Source organism: Neopelma chrysocephalum, unplaced genomic scaffold, assembly GCF_003984885.1.
Source record: "Neopelma chrysocephalum unplaced genomic scaffold, ASM398488v2 Primary Assembly neopelma1_62, whole genome shotgun sequence".
Lineage (NCBI taxonomy): Eukaryota > Metazoa > Chordata > Aves > Passeriformes > Pipridae > Neopelma > Neopelma chrysocephalum.
Genome location: NW_020897719.1, coordinates 7748990 through 7776378, shown reverse-complemented (window position 1 = coordinate 7776378; position 27389 = coordinate 7748990). Strand labels below are relative to the sequence as shown.

Below are 27389 nucleotides of genomic sequence, written 5' to 3'. Positions count from 1 at the left end.
AGTGAAAGTGGGACATACAAGATATACCTTAATTTCTTAAACCTAAAATGAGGATTTTAAGGTTTTTAACTATTAAAAAACTGACTGAAGTGGCACTGATTAAGTGATCTTGAATAGCTATGCAGATTCAGGTGAGGCGCGTTGGCACCAAGTCTGAGAAGGTTCACCCTAAGAACTCTGCCAACAGGTCAGAGCACAGGTTCAGCTCAAGGCACTGCACTTTGTAGGGAGGGAGGAGAGAGGTTTCAGCAATACAAACCACGCAACTAGTACAAATGATGGGACAAAAACTATCTATGCTTCAGAGTAAGCCTTCTTAGCTTCAAACTTGTGTACATGACAGAAAACAGGACTTTGGAGTTTTGGAGCTGTGCAACAACCTACAGACAAAACAAATAAAGATAAACACCTAGCAATAGAAAAAAAAATTCTCTCTGAGAAATACCATGGAATACTTCACTAAAAATCCTATTAGGATACATAGCATAAGAATATTCCCATCGCCTCCTGTTAGATAAGCAGAAGCTTTAGACAGACACACAGTGACAATCAACATATTTCTGGAGAGTGACAGAGCTGCAGTGTGATATAGGACCTGGCAAGTTTTCCAGGTTTGGTAGACCACATGAGAGGCTTTACCTTTGCGACCAGGGCTCTACTACAGCGAAGTAACACAGAGTATCTTGTACAATTTGGCTAATGTAATAAGCTGACAAATAACTACGGGATCCAAACATGTAAAAGGATTTCCCTTTGCTGTTATCTACTTTCAGTAGTCCCATGTGCTTGAACAATGGCATTCCTCATTTGTTATCTTATTTTTCATATTAATTTCTACACTATCAAGCATGAATAAGAAAGAAACAGAAGCAATGACATTTGACACAAGGTCTTTCAATAGACATTAAGGTGTGCCACATTTGTATACAGCTTATTTCCGAGTAACTTTTCATACAGGTGAAATTTAAAAAGAGAGAGCTGAAAGTATACAACCAAATGGTCTGGGCATTACCCTGATGTTTTTATTCCTTGAAAATTCAAATGATCCCTGCAGGCAACCGACAACTGCTAGATCTGTGGAATGTGCTCTTTGAACTGTACAAAAGCCTTCAGCCTTTCGTGCATTGCTGCAAACAAAAACTGCCAAGTGCAATTATTTCTCAAATTTAATGTTATGGAAGTGTTGCACCATTTTTTTCACAGCTTTGAAAACTGCAATAGAAAAAGAAAATTTACAGGAGTATTTTCCCACAGAAGTTATATATTGCATTAATCACCTTTTGTAAACAACTGATACAAATGAACCAGTCAAATCTCAGAGAGTGCCATTCTTTCTTTGGTGCAACTACAACTATATTTCTATGGAAAGAATCACAGGAGGAAATGGAAGGAGTCCTCTAAAATAAACCACAAAAAAACCACAAATCATATCAGAAGCACCAAACTGTGCTGAGAGAATGACAGAACCTTGAAAATTCATATTTCACGTCCCACTTTTTGTTAACCTCCATTGCTGTATCTAGAGTTCCTACAAACACCCACATACTAAAAGTTAACTTGATAGATACAAGCACAGTGATCTAGATAATCTTGTTGGCATCTGTAGTTCTAGTAAGGACTGCCTTGGTTTTGAACACACATGTATTCAACTTTCTGAACTGAAGGTAGATCAACCTTATTCATTGAATATAGACGTACTAAGTAATAGGACTTTTATTACTGACTTTAGCTATATCCGAGATTCTTAAGATAAAGATTACATTAGGATGTAACCAACTGCTCTTAAATAAAAGTTTTCACATCTGAAATAAATGTTACCCAACCATTTATACACCCAAATTCAACACAGTCGGTTTTGCTTGGATTGCAGTTGGGCCTTGCTTTATAAAGCAAGCTATTTAGTTCCAGTGTAAACTTCATTGCAATTCAGACATGAGGTGGAGTACTGTCTACACAACCAACTAATTCCCAAAGCACACCTAAACTCCTAGGTCTTGTCCAAGATCCCTTCTTGGACACAATACCCTGTTTCAAAGCAGGAGAATGGACCTGCAAATAGCCAGATCCAAACTGTGAAACAGTCCAGATGCATGTACGCTCCAAATGTAATCCTTAACTGATTGTATTGGGTCTGGCTGAGATGGAGCTCATTTCCCCATAGCAGCCCTCACAGTGCTGTGCTTTGGTAGCCAGAAGGGTGTTGATAACACACCGGTGTTTTGGCTGAGCACAGCACCAACACTGTAACATTCCTTTCTCAATCGAGGGCAAGATCCTGTGAAGGGACCCCAGTAAGCCAGCTGACCTAAACTGACCAAAGGGATATTCCATAGCATAGCTCAGATATAAAAGCTAAGGCAGGGAGCAGGAAGGCAGGCATTGTCTCCAGTGGCTGCCTGCTGAGGAACTGTTACACGTGCTGAAGCCCTGCTGCTTGGGAGTGGCCAACCATCACTGCCGATGGGAAGCAGAGAATAAATTGCGTTATCATTCACTTCGCTTTTGCGCGCACAAGCTTCTTCTTTGCTTCTGCTGTAATAAACTGCCTTATCCCAATCCATGAGTTGTTTTCCATCTTACTCTCTTCCCTGTCCAGCTGGGAAGGGAAGTGATAGAGTGGCTGGGCGGGCACCTGGCGCCCACCACACTGATCCAAAATGAGGATGAGCCACTGCCCACTGCATGAAAAAAAAAAAAATGTTCTTTCTAAAAACTTACAAAATAAGCTGAAAAACAAAAAGTCTGGCATCAAAGCAGATGTTTACAAACACTACAAAACAAATAAAACAGTACGAAGCTGTGTCAGGGGAGGTTTAGGTTGGATATTAGCAAAAGGTTCTTCACCCAGAGAGTGGTCAGGCACTGGAACAGGATCCCCAGGGAAGTGTTCACAGCACCAAGGCTTTCAGAGTTCAAGTGTTTGGACAACGCTTCAGGCACATGGTGTGATTCTGTGGGCTGTCCATTGGAGGGCTAGGAGTTGGACTTCAATGATCCTCATGAGTCCCTTCCAACTCAGGATTATTCTACGATTCTATGAAAAGCATATTATTTTGATATGAGTTTCTAATATCTGTAAAAAAATTAAAAACTGAAAAAAACCCCATTAGTTTACCTCTGATATTGTTTAGCTTTTTTTCAAGTAAATGAAGTGGAACAACTCTTAGTCTTATTCTTTTACCAATAAGGCGAGAAAATCACAGAATCACAGAATATGCTGAGTTGGAAGGGGCCCACAAGGATCATCAAGTTCAACTCTTAGTCCTGCACAGGACCGTCCTCAGGAGTAAATGTCAGGGTTTACAAGAGCAAAATCAGTAGAAAGACTTGCTGAAAATTATCTTATAATAGACATGATGAGACACTAGATTATTATATTAATTATTGGCTCGGATCAGCTCAAGTGTGTTTGTAGGGGGGAAGGGATAGCTTGAATTTCACAGAGGTGAGGTAATGCCCTATCCCACACTCCAGCTGCTGAGTCTCAGGGGAAAACCCCACGGCAGCTGTCAGTCCAAAGCAATCCCCGGAACACTGCTCCACACCACAGCCCCTGGCGCCCCTAACCCAGACTTAGATTGGCTCACACAGTGGGAGTACCATCCCTCACCCTGCCCTGAGCCCCACAGTGGCCAAGCTGAAAGCCCCACCTGGGCAGGGTGGCCACAGGGGACCAGAGCAGATAAAACCAAAGACACGAGATCACACATTGCAACCCTCCATCTTATAGACTCCTGTAGCTGGATCTACACTGGATCTAGGGATGGTAGCTATATTCTCTTTTTCTCTCTCTTTCTTTATTTCTTCTTCATCTCCTAATCTCCTTTCTTAAAATTTTGGTAACTTAGGACTGGATGGGCTAGATTTTTGACAAGTTGTATGTGGTAGCATGTGCTAAGTCAATGCTTTGCAGAATGCCTTATTTTGGTTGTATGTTCCCCTTTAAACTTTTGCCAAGTTCCCTTATTTTCTAAAGTTTAGCACTAAAAGCACCCCCTGAGAAAATGTGTGCAACTTTTATCCTTTATGCTCTCTCTTAAGGTGTTAAAAGAACCAATGGCTCCTCTAATAATCCAGAGGGTGGATACTGTTGGGAGCCTTGTATATTTTTGAAGTAAAACCCCTTCAGTGACCTTGTAGTTCAAGACTTGGGTCTTAGAGCTAATTTTCAAGAATGTTACAAGATTGTTTCTAGATTTCTTAAATGTATCTCATTGCTGACGCCACTTTGAATACCTAGATGCCACAATAGTAGAAACTATTTATACCTAAAGGTACTTCCATTTATTGTTTATGTGGAAAGAATCAAAAGGGTATGTGGCAAGCAAACATGGGATAATCTGTTCATCATGACAGTTTCCCCAAACTTAATGGAAATTTGCCTAATAACAGTCATTCCTCTTTTGACATGAAAATTTCAGACCTGTGGATCCACATGAAAGCATTTGTGTAATGCTGTCTACCTTTTACATGTCCTAAAACATGACTGATTAAAAGAAATCTGACAAAGAAATCTGCTATTGGGTCCAAGATTGTAATACCAAACTGTAGCCTAAGGTCCATTTCAAAGCCAAAATGTTAATCCTTGGATGGGGGAGGGGTGTTTGTTATGGTTTCTCAATTAGAACATTTGTGATGCAAGTGTCTTGTAACCTCCTAACAGAAATATTTTCTTTCTCCAAATTCCAGGAGGAGTGCCCTGCTGACTTGTCTGCTCCTGCAAGTAAACAAAATTAACCCAATGGGTAGCCCATAGCTTTGTTACTGCACCGGATAAAAGTTAGTTGCTACAGTTCTGATTGAAGGGAGTTAACATTTTAATATTGTAAAAGACAATAACAAGAGAACACGCTTCTATGACCTATGATAGAAGAACTCAATAATGATCTCTGCACTCCAGATATCAAGTCTTGTATTCCTGAATTTTTCTTAAACAAAAAAGCCAACAAAGCCCACTAGAAGCTGGCCAAATGAGCAACATATCTCATCCATAGGGCAATTAAATGAAAATTCAAAGTACAAATGAACTACCAAGAGTAACTATTTCCGGAAGGGTTCCTCCACCTAGAATAAGAAAATGGAAACTGGTCACAAATTTAGAAAATGCCTTTTGAAATCAGATCCCCAGATAACAAACCATAGTTATTTTAAATGGAACTCTCCTCTCCCCGGCTTGGTTTTTATCTTATCCTTCATGTCCCTCCCAGTCCAAGTGTATTTCTCTTCTGTGGGCTCTCAAGGTTGCCAAGAAGAGGGCCATGTGTTTGGCAGAGTTGCTGAAGTTGAGAAGGTACATGCATTAAAGAGAGTTGAAAGTCAGAAAGGAGCATTAGATCATCATATCTGAATTCCTATAATATCACAGACTGTATAATTTCATAGACTTACCTTATTATTGAACCCAAACACTTACAGCTGATTGAAGAATAAATTCTGTTTTAGCTAAAACAATCGTTTCATGTCATACTTTCTTTTTCTGTACTAGATTAAAGAGCTCTCTAGAGCACCAGATATTTTTCTCTCTGCGAAGGTATGCTGTAATTAAGTCATTTCTCAAACATTTTTTTGATAAGGTAAACAGACTGATCTTAAATATTTCACGGCAGGGCAATTTTCAAGCTCTTAAATCACTTTCATAATTGTTTCTGGCACCATCTCTAATTTTCAAAAAGGCTATTTTTTAGATGTCGCCAGAAGAATCATGGTCTGAAATTGAGTCTGTTTACCAATGCAGTATAAAAAGATAAATTCACATATTTGCTGACATTTGGTTGCTTGTACATCCAGCACAGTCATTTATCTATGCATAGCATACTGTATTTTCTCTTCTCAGAAAAAAATCACACAAATTATAGGGTTTTTTTGTGACCAAATAGCGCAAGCAAGTATGAGCAAAGCTTTGCAATAACAGGGAACTTTTAACTATCTGGTCATCTTTCTGGAAAGGAGACAGCAGAACACATGCTATCCAGAAATGTGTCAGCAACCATTTTTTAGTAAAGAAACTGAGGAAAACATTCAAAGCAAAAATGTTTTAGATTACACTTCAACCTTCAACTCACTGAAAACATGAAAATTTAGGGCAGCTTGGTTGAAATAAACCATAACATGAGAGAATTCTTATTTCTAAGGATGGGAAGGAAAAGGGAGACTAGGAGAATAAAGTCAATGGAGATTACAGAAAAGAACTTGTATAAATGAATTGGCAGTCAAGATCCTGTGAAATGTAACTGGAAGAGAAGTAGAAAGAGTTCAAGAGAGATCACAGTTCCATAAAGGAGTAACATTTAAGGCATAAGAGCAAACCAAGTCAATGTTGAAAAAGGCTACATCATAAGCTCTTCAAGGACCTGCAACTTAAGGAAAGTACAGGTCCATGAACGCAAGTAGGCAAAAGAGAAAAACATGACAGTACAGGGGGAAAATTCATTCATAAGGGCAAAAACAGAAAGTGAAATATAACTTTAAAAAAATAGTAGCAAGAAAGAATGTTTTACGTTTCTTAATAGTAATAGGAAAATTCAAGAAAGAATCAACCCACTTATTTGCAGAAGAATCAAAGACAAATATATTTTGCTTAGTGTTTGATATAAGAGACAAATACACAATCTGATAGATAAAACTAGTGACAAAAGGGACAAAAAAATTAACAATATAGCAGAGAAACCAGATGAAGAGACACTTCAATAAGTTAGATGCTGTCAGATGAGCTCAGCCTAACAAAGCTTATACTCAGGTTAGGTAAAAACATGATGTTGGCTTGTGCTGCGAGGCTAGCAGAAGAATGCTACACTCCAATGCCTCCAATGCCTGATTGCACTGAAATTTTGCTAACCTGTCATTTATAGCAACTCAAAACCAAATCAGAGAAATTCTGAAAGTTTAAAATTATCTTTATTTTTGAAATTTATTTTTAACTCAAACCAGTGACCAAGGTTTCTGCCTCTTATTCCCACAAACAGCTGCATTGCCTCAATAGGTAGGGATATTTAACTACAGTGCAAGGGAGTCTAAGAGAATTAATTGAAATTCTTTTAGAGGCTTTAGAGACTTTTCAGAATTTTGGAGAACAGATGGAGTTCCAGAAAAATGAAAAGGGAAAAATCCAGTCTCTTTCATAAAAAGGTGAAATAAAAGGAGGTAAGGAATGACAATTTTTTCAATTAGTTTCAGTTTCTGAAATAGTCTTGAGAAAAACAAGACCAACAAGTTTGGGGTTTTTTTACAACAAGAAAATAAACACCTGTCAATAAAGTTGTGTCATGAGCAAAATACGGCAAGTCAATTAAATTTCTTCTTCAATAGAAAAATAGTTTGTTAATAGAAAAGAAGCCGTGGATGACACATAAAAAGAAGTGGATGACTCATAAAAAGAAGCAAAGGAAATAAAGACTAAATTAAACTATTTTATGGCTAATACAAAATGTGTTCAAAAATTTGATGTAGAGACTAGGAGTCAAAGAAAGGATACTATGAATGGGGCTCAACAGGGGTCCATCCTGGTCTGGTGCACTGGTATTTTCTTTCATAACTTGGATGGTCAAAAGGTTATTCATATAGAACTGTACTTTTAAAATTTTCAGATGATGCTAAGTTTGAGAGAGATAGAAAAACACTGGTTTTTGCTCCGTGGGGTATACCAAAAGTAAGAGGAAGTATATTTAAAGATGTACACATATTTTAATATTTTTGAAGAGTTATTAAACACCATGAGTCAGTTCTGAAGCAGCTGAACTCACAATTACACCAAATCCAGTTTAAAAAACATAATCACTTGATTGCATGGCATCACACAGTAACAATAGCTCAGTCAGTGCACTGCGCTTAGACCTGTTTTGAACTATATCCCATTCTCAAATGTCTTTCTCCACCAGGTTTTTTTCAACTCTGCATTAAGACATAACAGAGAGCCACAGACATAGTCTGAAAGGTGTCAGCCACTCAGTTCTGACCATCCCACCTTCAAACACATTGTACTACCAACTGCTGGTGATTCTTGGCAATAACTGCTGGAACAGAGTGAGCCAGCACTACCACCAGTATTTCAGTACTATTGGCATAACTGAAAGAATATTTTGACTTGATGGGATATTATCAGTTAACTTTCTCAGGACATTTAGACAACTCACTCATGCCACCCATGTAGCTGAATGCAGGCTTTATGAATACATGCCCAGTCATAAAGGCTTCAGGTTACCCTCACCTTCTACCTCTGTTACTGTAGATGCTATTCTTCTGCCTTGACTGGTAAAGTGATTTTTTGTCTAGACAGCATGATCAGTGAGGACATGACATCAAGGGGCATGTTAGCTCATGCATTTCATGTTGTGCAGACAACATTTTGGCAGGCACATCACCAGCACATCACCACGGAAGAGCAGGGCTGCTCTGCTGACGCTCTCCCTGCCAGAACACAGTATACATGCCATAGGACCATAGAATCATAGAATGGTTGGAGGGGATTTTAAATGCCATCTCATTCCAACCCCACTGCCATGCGCAGGGACATCTTCAACTAGATCAATTTGCTCAGAGCTCTGTCCAACTTGACCTTAAAAACTTCCAGGGATGGGGCATCTACCACCTTTCTGGACAACCTGTGACAGTGTTTTACCACCATAATTGTAAAAAACTTCTTCCTTATATCTATAAATTGACCCTCTTTTAGTTTAAAACTATTACCCTTGTCCTGCTATAACAGGCCCTGGTAAAAAGTCTGTCCTCATCTTTCTTGCAGGCCCCCTTTAAAAATTGAAGGCCACAATAAGGTCTCCCCAGAACCTTCCTTCTCCAGGCTGAACAACCCCAGGTCTCTCAGCTTTTTTTCATAGCAGAAGTGCTCTGTTCCTTTGAAAATTTTTGATCTGCACTTCTTCTGTAGAGGTCCATGTCTTACCTGTGTTAAGGACCCCAGAGCTCGACACTACTCCAGGTGGGGTCTCGTGTATTCCCCATGGGACCATCAGATATGGCCCAGATGGCTGGCACTGAGTGCTGTGCCAGAACAGCCTGCAACAGCAGATACAACTACTGTAACTGTACTGAATTAACTGAGCAGCACCACTGGGGTATTAGAGACCCATGACAAAAATGTGAGTTTGGACTGATGGACTGATGCCCATTTATTTGAGGCAGCATAGAATACATTGAGTAAACAGTGCAATTTGGTTTTTATGCAATGAGAACTGCACGTGTTTGGTTAATAAAATAAAAAATAGAAAATATACTTTTCAGGAATGTAGACGCATAGAAAATTCAAAAAATATGCAAGTACACTTTAGTGAAAAATTTAGGTAAGGTATCTCAGAAGACAAGAATAAATACAAAAATTGATCATTTAAAAAAGATCATTTAAAAAAAAAGCTACTGAGACCTAGACATATAATATTCATCATTCCTTACCACTGAAGTAAAATAGTAGCAAAGTAAAATACCACCTGCACTACAAAGTGAAGCTAAATGGCTTCCTATTTTCTCGAATATTGAATTAAATATGCTCTTTACCTTCTAAGATGAAATTGTTTCTTTTTATTTCCATAATCTGATTCTATCCTGATTATCTATTTGATCTTTACCAGATCATACAAAACAAGCAGAAGAAAAAAAATTTCCCAACACATAGGCTGTCAAAGTATTGAAAACAATTGCTTCTGGATTTCATATCCAGTGTTTTCCTAGACACTCTCCATTGTTCTGTCCAACTTTGATGCATATGTAGTGTGGTCAAGCTAATGCTGTTATTGAAACCTAGAATTTTGCATTTCTCAAATTCAGCCCAAACACTGCTGATGACATATAGGGGGGTTTTGCATTTAATTTCCCATGTTCCTTTTAGGGAAAAAAAAAGAAAAAGTCCTTAAGGCAATATAAGCACTTAATCCAACTCAAATACTAAAGAGGACATAACCTTTTAAATCATCTTAAATATTTACGATGCCATAAGCTCTTAAACTTCCTGGAATACTTAGCCTTCCTTAAAACCTCGCAGTACTCAAAAGTCCCTAGAGCAACGTAAGCACCTAAACTGCTTCAAATCCTTTCAAAGGACACAACCTTTAAACCAACGTTCAGGGTCTAATTTTTAGAAATATTTTTGTTTCTTCAGGCACAATTCTGCTTGGTTTTGTCCACAAGTCATGTAACTATTCAAGTACTATTCACATGCTTCCCTTGACACAATGCTTCCATCTGATGGAAGCCCTTTGCATGGTATATGTAAAGCACTCCGCCAGCACTGGGAAAGTCAACACAATGGAAAAGATTCCCTTGGTCCTAAACCTGTCCAGCATTCAACTTCACTGAAAGAGTAACAGAAACACAAGGCAGTCACCAAAGCTTTCACAGTAGCTTGTTCATATCTTTACACAACGTCTGACAATGAATCAAATCAAGTTCATAATATTTCACCATTAACTTACAGTAGCAATCAAGAAATTGCAAAATTGACATCTGCAATGACATCAGCAAATGTGATCTCTGGGTCAGAACCCAGCAATAACTATTAAGAATAGAGCCAGAATACAAGCCACATTTAAGAAGTACTCAGTTAACATGTACACAACCACACACTACTTCAGGACTTTAATTCGTCAGGATGATGTCACTTCCCTGTTCATTTTCAAACCTAATTTATCTTTTTCACAACTGTGTGATGAACTTAAGTTGCTTTGTTTCCTTCCTCCATAACTCTTTTAGATAGGCCTGAAGTGAGCAGAAAAACATTTCAAAGTAAAGCAACCTTACACACACAAGCTTGAAAAGCAAAAGTCCTTCTCTTTCCAGAATTTCCTGGTTCAGTCTTTCAGTGTTTCCTATAACCTAGGAAAGGAATTGTCTGTGTTTCATTCTAAAGGATGTCACTTTTGATTGCAGGAGTGAGCGGAGCATTAAGTGAAACATTAGTGCCAATGATGCTCTCAAGCAATTGAGAAAAATTACAAACACTTCGGGTTTTTTAATTTTGAAATTCACATGACAAACAGTAAACAGTAGGTCAGAGTCATGTTGCTCGTAGGAAGTAAATAAAGATATCCATCTTCAGAGCACACTTAAAAACTCACATTTGCCAGACTTCTGCATGAAAAGCAAAGTTATTGAATATATGCATCTGCAATTTTTAAAACAATTATTTTACAAGAATCATAAACTGTGTCAATAAAAGTGCTATATTCATCAATGAGCAAAATACTTGAAATATACAGCTCAACCTTACCAAATTTACTGTTGTGCTGATGTTTTCACCCCTTGAAAACCTGTTTGGGAGTGTCCCTACAGCTATAAGGCAATGGCTTAAGAGTTTTGAAGAGTCTGTGTTTATGTTGAGACCGGTGAGCAATTACAACATTGTATAAAACACTATAAAGTCCACTTTATCAATTTTTCTAATTTTTTTTTGTATATTTATCATCTTACCAGTGAAGTCAATTGATGTTCAAATATACTGGCTGGTCTAACATTACAGAGAGTTAATGGGCATTTCATGACTAATGCCCTCCTGCCGTTCAATCAGCCTCAAACTGGTTTCCCTAAGTTGTTACCAACTCTTCTTTTTCTCTTTTTCCTTGGTCTCTTTTACACACATTTACAAACTGCTTATTTCCTTACATCCCATGATAGTCAGCTTCACCGATAAGCAAAAAAAATGTGCGAAATTTTCAGCTATTTGAGTCAGCGCAACCATTTAAAAAATAATGCTAAAATGAGAGGAAGTTTAAATTACCTAGCAGCAGGCTACAGTGGAAACAAATGTTGACTTTTCAGTAACTCCTAAACAGAGTATTTGGATTTTTACCTTTGGCACTTCAGAAGCATCATCTTTCTATTTCACAGTGCGTTACCAAAGTAACTACCTATGTAAGGTTTGAAGTGCATGGGAGTGGGTAAGTCAGTGTCCAAGTGCCACACATAGTGTCATGGGAACAGAATATTGGCTGATAGGCCAAAAGCAAAGACTTTGACAACTAAAAGCTCATAAATCACGTTTAAGTGTCCAATGAAGAATTACAGATACCAGCATATTGCAATTTCACTGACAAACACTGACTAGGATAGAAAAACACTAGAAATGCACACAAGATTAGAAACCTGGGAAAAGGCAGTGACACTAAATGCTTCATCTTTCAAGCAACAAGAACAGTAGTACTTATTACAACCAATGCTCCGTCCAATGAATTACCTCATCAATATTGCTGCTATCAGCAATATCTTTCACTATATGCTATACTAAATACATCATAATATACATATACTTGTGTGTGTGTACACGTGTAGGTGTGTATATATGTACACACATAAACACACCCACGCACAACATATTACAATACAAAAGATGATAGACGATTACAATAAAGATACTCAACTTTTGGCTTTCGGTATTAGCTTCCATTTTCCCCCTAACAACTGATAAACAAGGTATAACTTTACCATTGATTCTTTTTATCATATAACTATAAAAAAGGGTTTGAAAAGGACAGCCCTCCACTGGTCATCTAGTTCCCCTCTTTAAGATATCTGTCCCAAGTTTCCCTTAGAAACATGAATAAAGAAGGTGAGATCAAAAAATTCAAAACAACACCCTTTAAATGACAGTTTTAATGGAAACAGACTATGTAAAAACAACTTCTGCTTCAGTACAGTTTGAAATATACAAAACAAAAATAGCCCACAGGTCATAGAAGTACACGTTGAGTGTACATAGAGTAAATGTGAGAACATTTTAGTTCCAGAAGAGACCTCTACAATTACAGACTCTGATCTAATATCTGAGCAAAAAGTAGAAATATTACATTACTCACAGATATAAAAGGGTGGGGGGTTTTACAGACTTCTTTAAGACAAGGATCCCTGTGGTCTTTTATAGCTAAGAGAACACTGAAATTAGAAAATAGTTGAACACAACAAAACTAGCCTTGTACAGTAGAACAGATGGCTGAGCACTTTACACTCATGTGGATGTGCTTCAAGACACTTTATTTCATAATACTGCATAGGTTTGGTCCATTTTCAGAGTACCTGCCCTTGCCCAGCTTCATCATTAGGAAGGTTCAATGGAAGGCTTTTCTATCCCGATAATTCTCAAGTGCAGTCCTGATTTGAACTAAAATACTAACAAAGATGCTATAGAAGCCTAGCAATACTAAGATGATAACCATTTTCTGTTCTAGGCATAAGACCACATTATTTTTGGTTTGCATGGCAATTTGTAAAGATTTCTTTTGCTGGGTCAGATTTATATATTTTCTCTCTTTAGATAACCAAGTATTTCCAGTCATATATTGGAATTCAGCAAACTCCAGTGCAGGAGCATCTCATTTGTGGACAATGAAGAGCTTTGGAATTTAGCTGTAGGGTTTCAAAATGAATTTCTCCAAAGACACAGGAGGTCTCAACTTCAAAATACCCAAAGGCTTCTATTTCATCATGAATTGTAGAGGACTTTACACTAATGTATGCATGTTAGGGGATTTAGAATGATAAACGTCAACATGCATGCATTAAATTATTGCAAAATCAATTAAAATTTATCTAGAAAAATTTGATCAGAGTCACTGATTTTTGCAGTTTTAAAAATAGAAGTACTAACATATGCCTGGGGATTGCTCATATGAGTGTTCAGTTTCAGATAGTTCATCTGGAGCCCATCTCCCCCATATTCAACATTGTCATCAGAAACAAAAACTAAGAGATAAAGACCTCTTGGGAGAAGGTTGATGACCTTGCTTTTGCTCCTAATAATTGTCTCAGAAATCATCTATCTATTTTGCAAAAATACAGGTATAAGATTCACCCTGAGAATCAAAATACCATTTAACTACTCCACTGAAGAGCTCTTTCTCCCTAAAAGACCTGATGACAGACCATTTTTTCCCCTGGGCAAAAATACCAGCTAAAACTGTGATTCTTTCTCTGTCAGAGTAAAATTAGGGGAAGGGGGTGGAGAGAAAGGGGATCACATTTTGGTTTTATTCCACTGATGCTGCCGCCTGTCACTAAAAGATGAAGGGCTGAAATCCCATCAGTCTGGATTTGCAGATCTGAGGATGAGGAATTAGTATTTTTCTGTTTTTGCAGAAAACTCCTTGATGTATGGTTCCATTATTGAATGTTAACAGCTGCAGTTTAAATTACAAATTAGGTGCTATTAGCATAACCCTTACTTGGTTTCTATTTAAAAATACGATTTTAGCCAAAATCATGTCAATTGAGAACCTACATATTTTCTTTTGTTGCTACAGATAAAGGGGAGAAACAATTTTATATTTCACTATCACAAAATATGAGGTCTAGAATAGCAAAATAACAAAGAACACTTCTAAGACAGTATTGGTATCTCCTTCAACAAAAGGGACAAGAGGTGAATCAATGGTCCTTAGGAATGATGGACAAAAGGCAGCCATAAACATGCAGCAGTGCCGATGGGGCAAAACCCAAAGTGTCTTTTACAGTTCTTTCTCCAAAACAATTTTCTAAATAAGATTATTTAAAAAATCCTAAATTGCATCGTGGAATAACTGTTAATTAGCTTTGGTTTCCACCATGTATGTTTTTATTAAAATACTCTACACAACAGATGGTTTCTGCTCTTATACTTTGCAAGTATAGTGTTTGTGTCTTGCCCTTGAAGAGATGTTTGTTTAGTGTATCTCCTACCGATGTTTTTAACACATAAAAATAGTCTGGTTTTCTGACATATACATGTATCAGCATATCAGAACTCACAAAATTGTTACTCTAAATGGTCAGGTTCCAACAGCACCGTTTGCACAGTGTTACCTTCTGTAATATCACTCAGAGCTTTAAACTGTACAACAGTAAAGAGATCCAAAAGCCCAAGCCAACTATTGCTGAAAACAGCTAGATTATTTTCAATGATTTTGGTGTTGGGACACTTATGCTGAAGTTACTGTTTGCCTGAACCAGGTCAACCTGTTTCTCTATGCCTTATGATCTCCATGTGGAAAATACCAATCAAGATATATATGACTGAAGGTTCCTGAATTACCTGCGTACAGCAAGGGTACGGTGACCAACATACCATAAAAATGACATGGTATTTCTGCATTCATTTCTGCATAAGACCCAAGTCTTAACAGTGCTCCACAGGGGGTTAAGGTGGTACTTAATTCAGTGATGTTTTCTATACAGTTCTTTGAAATCCTCAGATGAAATGCAGTGTATTATTACTATTACTATATGTCACGAATGCTTTATTAACTGTATACAAGAATCCCTTCATTACCATCCAAACGCTTCTACCTCTGAAGCATAACACTGCAGGTCTTTACCAACAGACAGTAATCCTAGATAAGTATTTACTGATCTTATATGAAGAATATTTTGTTCCATCACAAATGTATGTTTCATACCATTTCCAATTCCTGAACAGCTCAATGCCAGAGGATTGTAACTGCATGCAGGAGGACACCAAACTCTATAAAAATGTCATTTTAGCAAAAGGCATGTGCTTAGCTGGCATCCTTATTTAGCCTATAACCCAGCTTTCACTCCCTTATCCCACAGGAAAGAACTCTAAAATCAAAGTAATACAACTCTACCTCTCACAAAGTAGAAAATGAAGAAATTTGACAGTCAGAATGGTGTAAGGTTCAATTAATCAATGCTCTCAACCAATTCAGAAATCTAATAATCCAAAATCCACTAGAGACAAGAGAGCTTACATAGGCCGAAGAAATGAAGACATGCTGGCAAAAAGTTTTCCTTCCTCTCCTGCCTGTTTGCGACTTGAAACAAGATGTATAGCACATAGCTAGTTTTAGAACACCTATCAATACCTATTTATATGTTCCAAAAATGCCTGCAACAATCAGAACATCTTTCCCTTTTCCTTATTTGAAATTTCAGGTTGCTTACAAATTTTGAGTCAGAATAACAGTGTGATGGGAACCTGATTCACTTTCTACATGGAATAGGATTGACCTCATGTGAAATTTAACTATTAAAAACCTTCTGATGATTTAGATGCCTGTGCTATGGACAATATGTGCTCTGTTAATTTTGACACAGTCATTAACGAGTTTTCTTGAACAGATTTCTAAACTCTTCAGGTTTCTAAACTCAAACTCATTCACTGGACCCAGATATTCTCAGCCTGTTGGATGTCCTCAGTTTGAATCTCTAACAGGGTCAGGACAAAATGTCAATCATAAAATTTATAGTTCAATAAAAATATGCAGTTATTCACTACTCCCACATCCTCTGTTTAGCGGCACCTTGGCTGAAACGCCCTTTTAATTTTTTCATATGTGGGGTCTTTTTAGTGTTTTCTTGTGATAATGCATAAAATTCCATTCAAAACTAAACACTCTTAAAGTAGCAGAAGGATGGGAATAATACAAATCCAGTCCAAATAAAGCCAGACAATCTTATAGGTTTGAAAAAATGCAAGCCTATAAAACTTGTACCAACGACATAAAGAGCCAGCTTGTCAGCTTCAGTGAAGTTCTGTGTATTTACCAGTGAAAATCTCATCCAGTGAGTACTGATGTAACTGTTTCTAAGAAAAATATTTTGTTATTATTTAGAGCACATGGCTTAGTGATACTGAGATACAAACATTGGTGAATGCTCTTTTGTGCAAATATCAAAAAGAGAGAGAGAGAAAACACCTTAAAATTATTAACATGAGATTACTTCCCTTCTCTAAGCACTTTCTTTAGGCCAATTTGCAAGCACTCTTTTCAAAAAAAAACCAAATCGCTTCCTCAGCCAAATGTAGATTCCAGGAGTCAGGTATTCACTGTAGTTTTTACACTTATATATGCATGCTGCTACTATGCAATACTGAACTAAATGTACTACTTTTTAAATACTAAAAAGAAGAAAATATGGAAATGAAACATTCAAAATACAAAATATAATATCCAAAATAAAATTATAACTGAAAGAAAAATTTTATACACCCCAATAAGGGCTAATCAGTCAACTGTAAATGGAATTACAGAAACAGAGCTTACCATGAGCAGTCCTGCTCATACTTGTCCTTATAGGACCAGTATAATACTGAGACCATCTTAGAAGCATATTCAGTTGTTGTCCATAGTCTCATCACGGTGACATTAAAAATACATATGAATTAAGTCTAGGTAAGCCTAACCGTCCAAGGTAATGATTCAAATATATGGTAATTAGACACAAAAAGACATTTAATTATGTCACACTACAATGTCTTTGTCATATACCTGTATTTTAGCTAAAAAGGAAATAGAAACAGTGTACAATCTTTCTAATGCCTTTTAGACCCATTCAACTATTCCACGGCAATAAAGGGTTCTCCCCACAACACCTCTTATCGATGCAAAGTGGGACGGAATAAGGCGTTATCATCCTGCGTTAGCCAACGTTAGCCATTACTCAAATATAGGCAACAGTTTAAACTATCAAAGAAATCTAAAATACTTCAATACTAATGGAAAATAGCATTTCATCACAATCTCATGTAACAGAACATATTATCAATATTGTTTGATAGTAATCTTTTTCAAATTGGAAAGCCAACCAAATTGATTGCTCCTAAAAATTAAAGTTATATTTAATTTTAAAATTAGCTAAAAGTGTATTATTGTCTGTTATATTAGCACCGGATTTTTTCAGTCTTCTATTGCAATCTAAAAAGTAGCAATGCAAGAATCTCATGATACATCTCTTTTATTATCTTACTAGAAACTAATGACATAGAGTTAAAACATTTGCATTTCTTAACCTAGAAACCAAATATAAGAAAATACCCAATATCTATTGATACTTCATAGAATTAAGCACAGTATTTAATGGTTACATACCATATCTAAGCAATATGGAAAATTTGCTTTTAATAAGTTTGTATGTATCACCACAAGCATAAAGAAATAATTTTTTGAAATAATTTTGTTTACTCATGTGAAAGCAGAATGTTTTTATCAATGTCAGTGGTAACATTACTGCCTCTTAAGTTTCCCATTATGTCACATGAGGTGGAATTTATCTGCCTTAATGTTTAATAGAAAAGTGAAAAGTCTAAATTTGTGCCAGTCATCTTAGGTTGCTTTTATTGTCAGTGACCAGAAACAGGCATCTCCAAAGAATTAATCATCTCATGTAAAGACAGAAATAAAAAGAGTCTATGGGAATCCTCTCATCCATCTCTCTTCACTGACTAAAGAAGCCTACAGCGACCAGCTCAGATATACAACACCTATGTTTTCAGACGTATAACATCAGGGGAAATTAATCCCACTCTTGACATCCTTCTCAAAAAGTACATGGGAAAAGTAAGCGGAAAATGCAGAAAAAAAAATCAAAATACACTGTCCCAGAAAAATTCAAAAAACAAGACCCTTTTGTGAAAATAGCGAGGGATCTGTAAATTTGAAATGCCATACAGTGTTTGATCTCCAAGCTAGGACAGACTCAGTCATTTCTAGAAGATTAAGAATATACAGAGAATATTTTCAGAATATGCTGACAAAGTAATATGCCTCTTCTGATTATGAGTAAGCAGCAATTCTCAAAAGCTTATAACTCAGTGCAATAAGGACAGACATTCAGAAGCATGGCAAAAGACGTATCTTGTAACCCATTAAAGTTTTCCTTTTAAATTTCAAGTCCTTGCTCAAAAGCAAAGAAGAGGTCACAGACCTTTTTTTAGACCATTTTTTTCCATTTTCAGAAATTATACACCCATCTCACAGAAACTTTTGCCTATAGAAAAACTGTGAACAGAAAATGTCTGCCAAAATAATCAAAGTTAAAATTCAAGAAAGCTGACATTTGAAGAGAGAGTTCCTTTCTCCTAAGTATTTCAAAACACAAAAAAGCCCCTCAATCATACATTCATAGAAGATAAAAGATAATGTTGTGAAGTCTCACAGTACATTTGCCCAGTTTTTACATGTTTACATTGGTATCCTCTTGAATTATGAACTGTCTCAGAATACCCATTTGCAAATAACTGAAAACAGTTTATAATGCATTTTTTAAGTCACTTTCTAGGTCTCATTGACCTCTGAAAAGACTTCAGGAAGACAGCTATTTCTATTGGAGATTAATGGAGCTCTCCTGCAAGGCTCTGTTCCTAGTTATGTCTTTTTTTTTCAAACACAAAATGATACTAAAAATGTATCTTCCTTACCACGGATCAAGTGAAAAAGATACTATTTTAAACATCTAAAATCCCCATCATGTGACTGCCCACATCACGTGAATCATGGTGCTAATTCACAGCTAAAAGATATTTTCACAGACTTCAATGTGATTTTCATAGTTATAATTAAAAGTCTTGAAATAAAATTTAACACATTTTAGAAAGCTCTCAAATTCTGCCATGCCTCATTTTTAGCCAAAACTTAAGTAAAAGACTAAACTGAGTATCTAAACACATCAAAATATAAAAATTATTTTAAAAAATTAAATTTTAAATGTCATAAAATAAAATAGCAGGACATTTCCTGATTTTGCTTACCTATAATTATCCCCAGAACCATAGAATATCTAAGGTTGGAAAGGACTTCAGGAGCTCATCTAATCTAAACCCCTGATCAAGTAGGGTCAGATGCAGCAGGTTGCTTGCCCCACTGGGTTTTCAGTATCTCCATGGATGGAGATTCTATAGCCTCTTTGGGCAATCTGCTCCAGTGTTTGACCATCCTCCCGCTAAAGAAGTTTTTTACATTATTTTTCAATGTAAACATAATTTATTTTCTGTTTTCAGTTTGCACCCACTGCCTCTCATCCTGTCACCGGGTGGCAATGAGAAAAGTCTAGTTTTGTCTTCCTTACACCCTCCCATCAGGTATTTACTGTGAGAATGAAATGTTATTCAGTATTTTACTGTTCAGGAGAAGCAGGGATCTTGTGCCTAAATTAGTCCAGCCATTAATCATATGGTATCACCCAACCCACACATCATGCTTGCTGCTATACAAAATCAGGCTATCATCTTTAAGATTCAGAAATTATGTATGTATATATGAATTTTACAGCATCATGCCTACACTATAAATCTCTATAAGACACCTGCTTACTTGCTAGCCACTGGTGACCATTTTCTGGGTTTGGAGGCCTGACTTTTAATTTACAAAGGACAGAGAAGACTCTGCACTACCACAGTGTGAAAAGCACAACAAAACAGTAGTTCCCCATTTAGATAATAAGTAAGAGTGCCTCACTCACATTTTTTCACTCTTATAAATGACAGAGCACTAAAAATATCTACAAGGTCTGAGACTATAGCTCACCAGGCAATTTAAGCTGCAGAAACTAGCACAGCTGCCAAAAGAAGTTATCGTGTGCTCCCCCACACTTTTGGCTGCTAATTCCCACCCCCATCACCCTTTGTACCAGTGACAGTCCCTGGACACCCATATAGGAGAAGGCTGGGATAAACCCAGCTGAAAACAAAACCTTACAAATAATTGGCTATTTTCAGTCAGATCCATTCTCCAAATTTCTGAACAGCCACACGTGCTGCGTGAGGGAGAACAACAATATGGGGAGGAGGAAAGAAGCTGGCACTGCATCTGACACAGACGTGCCAGGTTAAATGTCCACTGAACACTTAGGCTAAAGCTTAGCAGTCAACACAAGCTATTGAGTGAGTAATACTGCATTCCCCAAGCATTACTTTCAGAATGAGCTGGACTGGCCTCTGGAGATGCCTGCTTCTCTCCTGAGGGTAAGCAAATCTAGGATGTCTGAGATTCAGCCGCTTAATTTCTACCTATTTAAATTAACCCAGATCTAAATGAATAGAGAATGGTAGAAAAGCAAGTTTGTGACTCTTACAGCACTTCATTCCCATTAACAATTGTCATTTGGAAAAACAAAATAATTGTAGCATAGCTTACCATCACACAAATATAGAAGGGGTACGTATTTTCTGTATGCTCTACAAATTTTTTCCTAAACCATATTTTACATCTATAAGCAATACTTTTCAGTGATGTGGTACTGTATTCCTCCCACAGACCATATAAATCCACAGTAGAAACAGCCATAGCCACAGTTCAGTTATAAATCACTTACATTTCTTCAGAGTCTTTGTCACTGCCGTGCTGTGGGAAGGGATGGTCTTTTCCTTTTTGCTCAAACTGGTGCTCCTTACAAAAGTGTCTGTCTCCTCTACAGCAAATAAGGACAAAAGGTCCTTAACTTTCACTTGAAGTTATCTAAGAATAAAAATGGAAGGGAACACAGTAAGTGCAAGGATCTGTATTGTGTTTTATAGCAAGGTATTACAACCATCTCTTTAAAATACACTTCAGGGTCATTCTTACGCACATGTACTGCACACGTAGGAAGAAATCGTACACGTCTCACATCTTTCTATGTATGAAATATGTGAAGTAGTCACTACTCCTAAAGCAGTCACCTACTTCACTTCTGAGATTCATAATAACAAGATTAAATTACTTTAAAAGAGCAAGCATAAAATTGAAAGATAATTTTACATTATTGATTATTTATTTTGTACCACGAAGACACTGTGAATACTTATTACTGAGCAAGCAATCACAATTTGCTGAGCACAGGTTCACTGGAAACCACCTTGGCTAGCCATTATTGATGAATATTATAATCTGAATCTTCTGTTAAACAAAACAGCTCTCTATTGCACTACGTTTTACTGCTCAGAAAGCGAGACCTGGGGTTTATGATGGGTAGCTCCATGAAAACTTAAAACTCACTACCCCATTCAAGTCAAATCTATAAACTGAATGTTAAAAATTATTGAGAAAGAAATAAAGAACAAAGTGTTAACACGTCACTTGCTATTGTATTAATCCCTATCTTGAAAAGCATGATCCAGTTTCTTGTCCAGCACAGAACACAATGCAACAGAACTAATTAGCAAGGTTTAGAGAAGAAAATATACATGATCAAAGGCTTAGAATGGTTTCCATATATGAGGAAGAATTCAGTATACCACCACAATCCAGACTGGAAAAGAGATGACTTAAGGAAGGGCATGATAGAAAATGACAGAAGTCTGAAGAAGAAGGAAAAGTTACACAGACATTGTCTGTTCCCTATCCCTTGAATTCAAGATCTGCCTCATAAAAGCCAAGTCCGAAAGGAAAAGCAGGAGTTTCTTCTCCAAAAATTGGGTAGCGGAACTGTGAGCTTCTTCCCAAGGATGCTGTTGATGCAAGGAGGTTTCATGAGTCAAAAGGGAGAGTAGAGGTACCCTTGGAAGACAGTCATCACTGGATATAGAGGATGGCCTGAGTGAATCATTGATCTGAAGCAGGATGACTTGTCCTATCTCCTTGTATATTCGTTTATGGTTGTGCTAAGTCAACAAATTTTATATCCATTCTACACTGATCTATTCACCAGTCAAGAACCAGAATTACTGCATTAGGTACACAGGTGTTTAGTCTTAGTTGTATTTGAAATACAGGCTAGATCCTTTTGAGCAGCAAAGTGAAATCCCATGATCCTCTGCACTTTGCTACCTCATTTGATTTTATTTTATTTTTTCAGTGGTGACGGTGTTTTGGAAAAATCAATCAAATTTATTAAGCATGTAGTGAAGTCTTACTGTAAAGCGGTAGTAGCCTTTCTCTCTCCGGTCCGCAGTCCCAAAGCAGCCAGGGTGAAGGGCTACAAAGCAAGGTTCTGCCTCTCAAGTTGTTCACTGGTCTCATGGGTTTGAGTCTGTAACTTCATCCATGAGTTCCACTCAGTTCAACACTTATATAAATGCAGGTCAGCATCTCCATGTCCCAAGTTTCATTTCAAAGCAAACCTTAAAAATCATATACTCTGTATTCCAATATCTTCTCTTTTGCTTTAATCTCTAGGATACAGCAGTGTTTCTGATTTATTTTGGGTAAGTGCAGATCAATTAAAATTCCTTCAGGGAAGCCTTCTGAACCAGCAGAAGTGAATGACTGTCATCAGGAACAAACACTTTTTGCTGTCATGGACCGGCATGTCACTTTTGAGCAAAATTAATTCTATCCATAACTATCAAGTGCACCAAAGGAATATAACCAGTCCTTTCTGCTGTCTTGTTAGATACAGATCTTTATGTCTGTGCACCGAGTATCCCTATATGGAGACTTGTGCATTGCCACGTTATATGAAGAAGCAGCCTGTACTAGCACAAAAAAACATAACAGGACAGAAATAACTTTGTTCAGACATCAGTATGCAACCAAAGTCCCTTTTGCAAGATACACGAATGAATACCCTAACATTTCACTCAAAAATCAGAAATTTTCCACATTTACACACACACCTATTTATTAACATTCTTTTTAGACTCTACAGTGAGGAATATGAATAACTGACACTTTTTTTGGTCATCTTGATATATTGGATCAAAGTATGTTTACTGTTCCATCTGTTCCCCCCTCTGAAAAAGAAGAGGCTGCTATAACATCTTCTGTTCTGTTTGCTTCTGCAGCTCAAATGGCTGCACAGAGGATGAAAGAAAATTCACTGTACAGCATGCTAATGATCAAAGACCTATGTACCACTGGCCTATAGCAACATTTTAGGCTATCTCTCCCTCCTACCATTTGTCCAACTTTTCTGTTTAGAATGTTAAGGGTAGGAATATAACCCAGACAGCTCAAAAAGAATCCAAGATCTGTTTGATATCCTTCATGTCACTGTGATTCTAACTATAAATAAGAACAAGCTGTAGCAAACAAGAATTGAATGTCTTAGAACTGATACATGAGCAAAGACAAGCTTCTTGCAAAATGGCAAAATTTAATGAAGTGGACTCCAGGTATACTACAGCAGGTAAAACAACAGGATAAACCTATTGAAAACAGTCAGACAGTAGCAATAACAATGCAGAATTATCATTGCCATTACTTTAACACTCAGAAAGAACATCACGAGAACAGGTATTAGAAGGTGGCTACCTACGGGCCGTCAAATAAAAGCCATGCTTTTCACTCTTTCCATATATGGCTTCAAGTTACTATTAAATAAAAGTTTACAAAATCTTCCCGTGAATAACATCTTGACTCTCTCACATAAAGGGGGAAAAGTTGATATGTAATTACCTCAGTTGCAAGCACTAGGAATCAACAGTTACCCAAAAAATTGTATAAACTAAGAATTCTTTCTTTTCAACTACTTTTTATGTAACTCCATCTGAAGGTTAAACGAGAATTCATGCCTGCTTTAAAAATTTATTCCATATATTCCTTAATTCAATTATACTCCTGGTGGAAATCCACTTATATCAAAGATACATGAAGAAATTTTTACATGAAGAATTTCTTAGCTTATGTTTCTTGTTTCCAAAACAGCACAGTGATACAAGTAACCTGTAAGTTTAAAGACACAAATATATTCCAGAGTACACATATATTAATATGGGGTATTAAAAGCTATGCTTGTGCGCAAGCTTACACCATTTCCATAAATTACCTAAGACAGAAAGTAAAAGTTATATACTGTAATATGATCTTATTAGCATTACAGACATGAGACTTTTTTGGCAATTCATAAATACACAGCTGCATTACAAAGCCATCCCAAATAAGCACTGATAAAATACTTTATCTCATGACTGTCACATATTTTTACAGTACACTACAAAAAAATGCATTAGAGAAAAAGTATTGAGGACTATACACTCAAGTTTCCTACTACTTTTAGGATTAATATGATATAAAATTCCATTTCTGTTCATAAACATCCTGTTAATTTTACTTTCTACATCTATAACCTATTGGGTGTAATTAAGCAAAAGACTGGAGAATGATTTGGCCTGAAATCATAGCATACAAACAATCAAGGACTGGATTGGTATTTTGAGTTTGGTTTGGTTTAATATTGAATAATATTTACTCTCACATGTAATTGTATAGTTAGACTAATGTAGTATTACAATCACGCGTCTTCAGAAAAGTGTTTATCTAAAAGCCTTTACCCAGAAATCTTATCTCACAAAAACATAAATTTGCAAAAATAACTACTGCTTTGCTAGTAAATGCTGAAAACATTGGCAAGGAAGATGTATTAAAATACAGCAACAAAAGACACAAATATATCTGTGCTAAAATGCTCTCCAGCTGATCTGTGCCATTATTGTCCTAAACTGGAAACAAGACAACAAGTAAACAAGAGATCAATCATTGAAAGCAATAAAGCTGTTATACTGCAAACATCCCTAAATATTGTGCTGTTAAACTGAATGAAGCTGTTTGGTTACTCTGCAATTTAAGAAATCTTATTATGCTATGATCAAAAAAGCAATACTTCAGAAAATATTAGAGTTAGCATACTTCCCTCCTCTTACATAATGAAAAGAGATAGGCAGGACAAATTATCTATCTACAGGTAAAACAGTCTTTCTACTACTAGAGCACATGCATCAGCCCCATTAAGATAACCAATAATCTTCCCCATGCTTTCTATATGGATCTCCTGCAGGACCTGAAAACACACACTAAAATTTGTAATATTTTAAAATCTATTCCTCTCATCAGTTGTATACTAAATTCTTCAAATCTTCTGGATTTGGATCAACATTAAGAATTAGAAAAATACTCTTTTTTTTTTTGCTTGCAGATTTATTCAAGACTTACTTAAAATATATTAAATAGAAATACAACCTTAAACTGAATTTTAAGTGAATGCACTGGCATTAAAACAAAGGTAAGGCCTGTGTCTAAATAATTCCTTGCATGGTTACCTGCCTACAATCCCAAAGTAAATGCTATATATTAGATGGATAGGAGAAGACACAGGCTAACTAACTCTACAAGGCAATCCACCAACAAAGATATAATGCTAGATTTGGGACAAACAGATGCAATAGTTGGTAAACTGTTGTTAAACCAATATCCAAGCTTAGGAAGGTTAAAGAGATAGTGGTAAATTTGTATAGTACTTCTTGTGGAAAATATGTCTGGGAATATTTTTCTCCAACAATCCCCAGTGGGAAGAGTGCCATCTCCTTTCCCCCATATTCCTTCCAGCTCTATCTGCCCTTCTCTTTCCAGGCTGTCATTCAGCACAGGAACACACAGCAGGAGCTGAAGAAACGAATGTTGAGCAGTTTGGTGTGATTCCAGACATGTAACAACACACACAACTCAGTTCATCAGGGTTATGCAATCAACACTGACACCAATGTGACAATAGCAGGAATTCAAGTGTTTGTCTTTTTTAATTCGCCTCATTGCTACCGGGTTTGGAACCCTATCACCTGAGAGAAGGTCACTCATTAATGTGCAGTACTGTTACAGTGCCGCAGCACTCCTGTAAGACTGGCAGGGGTGTAAAAGGTTTCTGGAGAGAGAGAGAGGTGAGAAATTCCATAAAGCTTCATTTTGCTTTTATTTTTCCTCTATTTCTCCTTTATTTTCTCTCCCACTCTCCCTTTTGTTGAAAATGTGGTCCCCTTCCGCAGCTCTGTTAGGAACACAAAATGTGCATGGAGCCAGCAGGGACAGGAGGACAAGAGGCGAGCATTCAGTGACAGCCAGGATCCCTCCTTGTCACCTTAGGCAATGCCGGAACACAGGATGGGCTTAGACTGGATGGAGCGAGGATCAGAGATGCTGAAGCCAAAGGTACAAGGGCATGAGGTTTGAAAAACAGACTATGATTGATAAAATTCTGGAGACCATGGCAGGCCAGACAGTAAGAGCATATGTTTATTTGAGGGGATGATTTACGTTGTTACACAATAGAAGGTAGAGCTAAACTAAAAACGTGAACATATCTGGGCTTGAAGGGACTTGCTCTTGTGGACCTGCTAGCTCCCGGGTGTTGTAAGTAGGATGGCATCCTTGGGACATCTTTAAATTCAAAATTTCCCTTCTGAATTTGGCAGACTTGGCTGTAATCAAATGTTTATATACACTGTGGAGTTTTCTACGAGAGTTTGATTTATTTAATTATGATTGTTACATTGTATAGTATACATTTATTTCCCAAAGCAGTGCAAGTCAGCTTTTTGAATAACTACTTGTATTGTTTACTTCATTTCACACATACAGAGCACACAGTGGTCTGAAGGGTAAAGGTAAAATTTCCAGAGAGAATGCAGCAGCACAATGACTTGAACCACTCTACTCTGGGGCTGACGCAACTCTAACTTCTCTCACCTTCTTCTTCAGCTCCACCTGAGACTCTCACTCCTTCCTTTGGCTGACTTTAAAACAGTCCCGCAAAACAAGTGACCAGCTTTTGACCAAAACATGATCATCCCTGCTAGAGCAAGAGGAGAGTCAGGACACGTAACCTGGATAAAGTGGGACCACACAGTTGTGATGTGGCATGGCTTGCTCTGCTATGGGAAGCTCACCCTGTGCGTCTTGGGGTATAGACTCATGAACACTTCTTCCAGTGGCAGAGGCAGCATCAGTACCACCTCACCCTTCCCAGCACTGGCCACTGAGTTCTGCCAAGGCAAG

At 37.1% G+C, this 27389-nt stretch overlaps 1 protein-coding gene across 1 annotated transcript in view; it reads right to left on the bottom strand.

Annotated features, from left to right (window-relative positions):
* The window catches only part of FOXP2 (forkhead box P2), a 409032-nt gene that overhangs the window by 323521 nt on the left and 58122 nt on the right, over positions 1-27389 (bottom strand). Inside the window, exon 2 of the mRNA XM_027682191.1 lies at positions 21019-21161. The gene's annotated coding sequence lies outside the window, so the exon portion shown is untranslated. The remainder of the gene's footprint in view (positions 1-21018; positions 21162-27389) is intronic.